At 28.6% G+C, this 8,129-nt stretch overlaps 1 pseudogene; it reads left to right on the top strand.

Moving 5' to 3' along the window:
- The first annotated feature begins 2,551 nt into the window (after window positions 1–2,551).
- LOC101489010 (probable fucosyltransferase 7) lies at window positions 2,552–4,877 on the top strand (annotated as a pseudogene).
- Window positions 4,878–8,129: the final 3,252 nt, after the last annotated feature.

Raw genomic sequence — 8,129 nt, 5'->3', positions numbered from 1 at the left:
ATATATTCTATTTGACATAAAAGACACAAATTTATTAAAAATAATCATAAATTCGAATATATAAAAAGTTATTAAAAAAGTTACTTCCAATTATTAAAATACACAAATTTATTTAAAATTATAATATATATGAATATATTAAAAAATATAATGAACCAACGTTTACTGTATATGTGTTCTGAAAAAATATGTTAGCACTAAATTTTTATCAATTAAATTATATATTTATAATTGAATGCTATTTTTTATTTTAATTTTTCTTATTATAATCATAATTTGAATGTTAAAAAATTAATGAAAAATTAAGTATTGCATAAAATTAAATTATTTTTTAATAGATATTATTTTTGATACCTATCAATATAACTATAAGTCAATTGCACAAATAATTAGTTAAAACTTTTAAATGCCTAAAATGGATTTAAAGTATAAGCAAATGTTTAATCTTTAATAAAATAAATTTCAAACTCTTGATGAAATATATTCAATAATTTTTTTTTACAACAACTTCTCATGCTCGCAAGTAAAACATCATACTAATAAAACAAATAAATTTAGACTACGCTACAATATAATTCAACATTAATATTTTTTTTAAAATCAAAAATATTAAATAATCAATCATATTTTTAAATTTTTACATCTTATTTTTTGGTTTGCATTTTATATTTTATTTCTTCAAATAAATACAAATACCATTATATGTTGAAAAAATAAATTGACAATCAAGGTACAATGAGTCAAACAATTATCATATATAATAAGTTATCCTACCAATTTTACAAAATATTTTAAAAAATTAAATTAGATGATTGTGATAAACATGATTTTCCCTCATTTTAATTTTCTTAATCATATTCAATTATTATAAATCAATAAAATAATATTATAAGATAACTATATTTATAATACATAAAATATTACTTATAAAACTTATAAAATTAATTAACTAATATCCGCGCAGCGCGCGGACCATAATCTAGTTATATATATGCTAGAGAACCAAACTTTAAAATATAAATTTTGCAAATCAGGTGTAAAAGACCACTTAGACAAATTCTAAACTTTCTCACACAATATTTTCAATGCATCACGTGTTTGGTTCACATATATACATTTTAATCATGTTCACCACTAAATATATAGTATGCACCAAAATATTAAATTGTAAAACAATAAATATATATGATCAACATGTCTGAAATAAGTGAATTGTAAAAATAAAAATAAAAATAAAATAAATCACTTTATTAATACAAACTTAGATAGTAGAAAGACTAAGTGAATTCCACCTTTCCAATAAGTAAGAATTATTAACTACACTGTAGAAATAAACTCTACCAAATATGACACCTAAACCAACATGCTTTCAACAAAATCTTCATAATTAAATTACTTTGCTCATCACTATATTTTTTCCCCTTTTTTTTGTATATAAAAAATGATACATATTATTTCTTATAAAAAGAATACTTATAGGCACATAGAGTTGTCACTGAAATCTGAAACACAATATCAACTATGATACACAGAATATATATTTATGTGAATTCTCATTTTAACAAAAAAAAATTATAAGGAAATATAACTACTTTGTTAATTAGAAGAAGAAGAAGAGAAACTTAACCATTTACTATTAGTATGCAGAATGCTATTAAATAAAAATAGAAAATTAAATAAAGAACATAAATTCAAAGAGGCATCACTTAGATATTCTTTTGCTAGAAAATTTGTATTACAATTAACTTTATGGAAGATGTTACGAAGAGAAGTACTTCAATCTAGAAGATGGATGAGAGAGTAGAACTCTTGAGAGGTTGGAGACTCGACATAGTAAAAAACACATATTTAACCATATTAATATGAGGTTAGCGGTTTAGAATAACTTTCAAATATTATATTTTTTATTAAATATATACTTACTAGTAATACAAAGAAAAATAACTTTTCACAAAAATAGAAAGAGCTACTACCAGATCAGTATCAAAAGAGTGAAATTAAAGTTGTCCCAAATGTCAACTTTCAGAGGGTGTGACAATTATAGGTGTACACAGGGTTGGCCAAATCCAACACTCGAATCGATCAATTTCATTTGGGTGGATTGAACTTTCAACCTCTAATTTTTACATCGAAACCGAACTAATTAAATAAACCTGATTATGAGGCGGATTGGATTGGATAGGGCTCACGAGTTATATATATATATATATATATATATATATATATTATCAATGGGTTGGATTTGTGGATTCGCGAGTTCAAAATATTAAATCTGTTATCCAAACCGAACATTATTAAGTTTAAATAGATTGATTTAAATTAGACTCGAATTAGAATGTGTTGAATTAAAATACAGATTGGATTGGTTTGAACGACAACATTCATAGATTTATCAGCAACTATTATTTATCAGCAGCTATTATATTGGATTGTGTGCTTCATTTTGACTTCTAATCAATAATTCATTGTTAATAACGAATCACTATGTATATTTAATTTAACCTTAGGTAACGTTGCGACAAAGTTATTAAGAAACTAAACAAAAACTCTGTTCACATGGCTTTTGTGTCATGGAGACTTCACTTAGCACACATCACATGAATTCATCTATTTCTTGATTTCAAGCTACTTAGCACAAAAACTATCCCTTCTTACAATCTTCACAAAAAATCATGGAAATCCTTCAAGTCACTAAGAAAAGGATGGTAGAGAGATTCACAACAATCTTTGTTGTAATTTTCATATCATTTCCTATTGTTCTCATTGTTATCTTCATGTATTCAAATTCAAGCTTCTCTCTCTTTGAGGGGTTAACAAAAGACAAGGTGGTACTTGTTGGAGAAAATGAAAATGGTCACAACATTACAAATTTTACAACCAATGGTGGAAGAAAACATCACATATCATATGACTACATAAAAGGAGGCTATAACAATAGTGATACTATGTCAAAGGTAGGTATTATTCTTCAACTTATTTTCTTCTAAATTTAAATTTAAATATATTTAGATTTAAGATTAATTATAATTAATATTAAAAAAATATGTTTAGAATAATTTTAGAATTTGTTTGTTATTTAAGGATATGATTTAAGATTTATTGTTGTATTTCAATTTAACTCTATAAATAGAGTCATCATTTGTTATGTTTAGTGTTTTTCGTTATGCTTCAAAACTCACTTTATTTCCTTATTGAACTCTGAAAATTTAAGGTGCATGGAAATAATCAAAATGGTACTACAACTCAAGGAAGATCATCATCTAAAAAATTAGGTTAGTAATAGTAAATCGAAATTACGATATCCCAATTCAAATCGCAGTCGCAAACCTTTTGTTAAACAAACTCGATCATTAGTATGATATAAATTTTGTTTCCATCTCTCTTTAACCTATAGGTTTGAAGAGTGGCTTATTGATAAGTTCCCCAAATGATTCAACTCTACACACTAAAATCATTGAGGACAAAGAGAAATTGCTTGATGGACTTTTAGCTTCTACATTTGATGATGCGTCATGCATAAGTAGGCTACAATTTCATTTATACCGCAAAGTTTCTCCTCATAAACCTTCGTCATATTTGATATCTAAACTAAGAAACTATGAAAAAATTCATAGAATGTGTGGACCTAATAGTAGAGCTTACAACAAAAGCATGACAAAGATTCTACATTCTAAAAACAACAAAGGTGGTGCTACAATGTGCAAATACCTTATTTGGACACCTTCAAATGGTTTAGGGAACCAAATGATTAGTATGGTTGCAACATTTCTTTATGCTCTTCTCACACAAACCGTGTGTTGCTTGTAAGATTTGATAAAGACAAAGATGGTTTATTTTGTGAGCCATTTTTGAACTCAACTTGGTTGTTACCAAAAAAGTTACCTTTTTGGAATGAAAAGCTTTTTGAAACATTTCAAGGCATGATAGAGAAAAACAAGGCTAACAATATTTCAAAAGTGGATTTTCCATTAGTCCTATTTCTCAATCTACAATACCAATCAAATTTTCATGAGAAATCTTTTCATTGTGATGATAGTCAAGCTCTTCTCAATAAGGTTCCTTTGTTGATTTTGCAATCAGATCAATATTTTGTACCTTCTCTTTTCATGACCCCTTTTTTCAACATTGAACTTAACAAATTGTTCATAGAAAAAGACACAATTTTTCACCATTTAGGGAGATACCTTTTCCACCCTTCAAATGAAGCATGGAGACTAATCACCAATTTTTATCAAGCACATTTGGCTAAAGCAAATGAGAGAATAGGACTTCAAATAAGAGCGTTTAATCCTATTTCCACTCCACACCAAGTAGTTATGAATCTTGTTTTAAATTGCACACTAGAGAATAAGCTACTTCCAAAAGTACTTGGTATGAAAAATTCAATGTCTTCTAGTGGCAAAAACAAGACAATTATGAAAGTTGTTCTTGTGGCATCTTTACATCCACAATATGGTGAAAATTTAAAGACTATGTATTTGAATAAATCAACTATCAATGGGGTAGTAATAGAGGTTTATCAACCAAGTCATGAAGAGGTTCAAAAGAAATATGATAATGAGCATAACATGAAGGCTTGGGTTGACATGTATCTACTAAGTTTATCTAATGTGTTGGTTACTACTTCTTTGTCTACTTTTGGATATGTTGCTCAAGGATTGGGAAATTTGAGGCCATGGATTCTTTATAAGCTAGTAAATAATGAGACTCATTTTCCAGCTTGTGAAAGAGAGTTCTCATTGGAGCCTTGCTATCATGCTCCTCCTAAGCATTATTGTAATGGAAAGCCTATACAAGATTTTGCTTCTTCTTTCCTTTATTTGAGGGAGTTTGAGGATTATAGTTTTGGTGTGAAGTTAGTTACTGATTTTAAATAGTTTGAGATGTTTTATTGGCATGTAATTCTCTTTTGGTTAGTTTGGTTGGGATTAGAATGGTGTATGACTTTTCTAATTAGAATTTGATGATAGCAAATGTAGAGGCAAAGATATTTACATATTTAATAATTTTTATGAGAACTAGTTCAAAAATAGTAAAAACTATTCTGGACTCATTTGTAACAAATTTTAAAAAACTTTTTTGGATATTCAATAATTTAAGTATTCGTTGTTAGAGATTTTAAAATAATAAAAATTATATTTTTGGGATGTATGTACAATTTCGAATATGTATTTAGTTAATCAACCTAATTCTCAAACATGCTTTTTGTTCGTCAATTTAATCCACAAATACTATGCAAAAAATATTTGGATGTATTTTTCATTTTGATACATTCAAGAATTATAATGACAATGTCTCACATTAAAAAAAATGATTGTTTACTCGAAAATACGCATTAATATTTGTGTATTGTAATTAAGTAATAATTCATATTTATTTATGAGAGAATAAGCAAATTGGCCTCTGAAATTACAATTGTCGATCAAATTAGTCCTTTAATTTTGTAAATTAACAAATAGATCCTTGAAATCAAAATAGTCTATATTTGAACTCTTATCATTAAAAACTATGATTTGACATGTTAATAGAATATGTGACTATTATGTGTTGATCTTTTATCAATGTCTCACAACGTCAACTGATTTTCCTATAAAATTTAGATATTTGATGGACTAATTATCGTTAATTACAATTACACACAAATTTATTTTTGAGATGTCAAAAATTCATTTGCCCAAAGGATATGAAAGTGGTATTTTGCAAGTTTAACCAAAAAAAAAAAAAAATTTAATAAGAACTCAAGTGTGGAGACAAAAAGGTATCAAAGCCTTGAATTTTTTGTTTAAATTTAATTTCAGTAATTTATCTTTTATTAAATATTCGTTTTCAATTCATCTTTTATTTTATTTTAATCTATTTTCGTCATTTATTTTTTATAAATAATAAATGTTAGTTATTTTTACCATAACCCATTTAAACAATTATAAGATTACTTTCACAAATTGTTGAGGTTCACTCTTGGATCCATTGTAAATTTAAGTAATCTTAAAAAAAGATGAGATGAAGATATAAAGAACTTGGATAGATGTTTTTCAATTCAAATAATTTATATATGTTTTACAACACACAAGAGATGTTTTTTCAAGTACAAGCCAATTATTGGACTATATAGGTGTTTTTTTGAAAGGATATTATAATAAACACATATTGACAATTGTTAGTAAATATTCAAATCATTGGATGTGGCTTTAACTTTTGATGTGACTGTGAAAATACTAAAATTCATCATTTATATAAAAGGCAAAATTAAATGAGCAAAACAAATATTTGCAAACACAAATTATATTTAATTCTAAAATCATGTTCAATTTGCATCGTAAGAATTTATATCATTTAAAGTGAATAAAGTGTAAACTAAGAAAATCAATATGTGTTATTGTAACAAACTTATGATTGGTTATAATATACCTACAATATATACTTCTCTCCTTTGTTCCAACATTGGTTCTACCAACAGGACTCACCTCTTTGTTTCCCTGCAAAGTTCAAGAATAAAAGTAACCTACTTAATGGGGTACACCCTCTTTCATTGAAACTTTCCAAACTCCTCAAGGTTAATCTCTCTAGTCATAACTATATTAACGACCAACGCTGTTACACTTGTTCAAGAATTGTTATGGCATAATCAAAGCAGGCATTGCTTCTGCTGCGAGAGACCAATTTTGATATCTTTATCATTTTCTATTAATCATGGAATTAAATACTACCCATCTTGTGTTACTTCAAATTTCATTGATTCGTTGGTGAGTTTGGAGTAGATGTAATGGATCAACTAGATCGACCAAATGAGGAGGAAGACTTGCGCTAAGGGCCTGTGGTGTTTATAAAGTCCAAAAGGAATAAAATCATACTCAAATATATCAATGATTTCAAGATATTCTAGAGTATGAATTACCATGACCTCACCACCTCGTCCTTCCATTGATGACATTTTTGCTTCCATTAACCAAATGATTCACAACAAGCAACAATTTCAAACCAATATTCAAACCAACATTGCTACCCTTACCACTGAATTCCATGGTCTTCGTGCGTGTCTCGGTCCACCTGAATTTTCCCTTCAATCCACTAAAATTCTTCATTTCCTGTCCACCTCCATTAAATTAGACATCCCTCGTTTTGACAACTCCGATCCACTCAAGTGGATTTTTAAATGTGCCATGACGGAGCCGTCTGTTTTGGCCCTACCAAATTTTGCAGAGAAATTTGTTTTGGAGATTGATGCATTATTTGGACTCGGTATGGGTGCAATTATGATTCAACATGGATTTTCTATTACAGTAAACGTCTGTGTATTGTGGCATTCTACATGGAGGGGGAAGCTTTGACATGGTTCCAATGGATGCACGCTAACGGTTAGTTGCTGACATGGCCGATTTTCCTTCATGCTTTGGAGTCTTGTTTCACCCTTTCCCTGTATGAAGACCCTAAGGGGGCTCTTTTCAAACTCTGCCAAATCGATTCCGTCAAAGAATATCAAAATCAATTTGAGACACTGGTAGATCACCTTGTAGGGTTATCTCCCCCCTTTTACTTAAGTTGCTTCATCTCTGGCCTCGAGTCAGCGATCTGCCGCGAGGTTCAAGCCTTTCAACCAAATTCATTATCCCAAGCAATTAGCCATATGCATATTTTTCATTGTTTTTAGTCTTATTTATTTTTAATCATTGGTTAATTTAAGGAGTTATTTGATATAGTTTGTAGATTTTAGTTTTTGGATTTAATGAAATATTTATGTTCTTATTTCCTTGATTAAGTGGAGATTATAGTAGTTTTGTTGTTTCGTTGTTTTAGTGCAGTGTTGGATTTTTGGTGAGAAAGCAACACAACCTATGTGGAGTAATTTAGCTATATCTGAAGTTGCAGATGTCCATTTGGAGTCAAACAAGGTGCAAATGAAAACTACAATCCATGGCTACAACTTTCATGAAGAAAATATAATCAAATTCAGAATCAAAAGAGGAGACAAATGAATTAAATGTCAAACATATGATGAGGTGCGCTGGAGCGCAAATGATTGCGCTTGGGGCACATTTCTACAGTATTTCGACATCTTGCTTCTACTCAGGAGCGTTGGAGCGCAACTGGCACGCTGTAGAATGCATAAAAAATCATTTTTCTCACATTCT

The sequence above is a fragment of the Cicer arietinum genome, chromosome 6, assembly GCF_000331145.2.
Source record: "Cicer arietinum cultivar CDC Frontier isolate Library 1 chromosome 6, Cicar.CDCFrontier_v2.0, whole genome shotgun sequence".
NCBI classification, from domain to species: Eukaryota; Viridiplantae; Streptophyta; class Magnoliopsida; order Fabales; family Fabaceae; genus Cicer; species Cicer arietinum.
The sequence above is the reverse complement of the archived record's forward strand: the minus strand, read 5'-3'. Positions and strand labels throughout refer to the sequence as shown.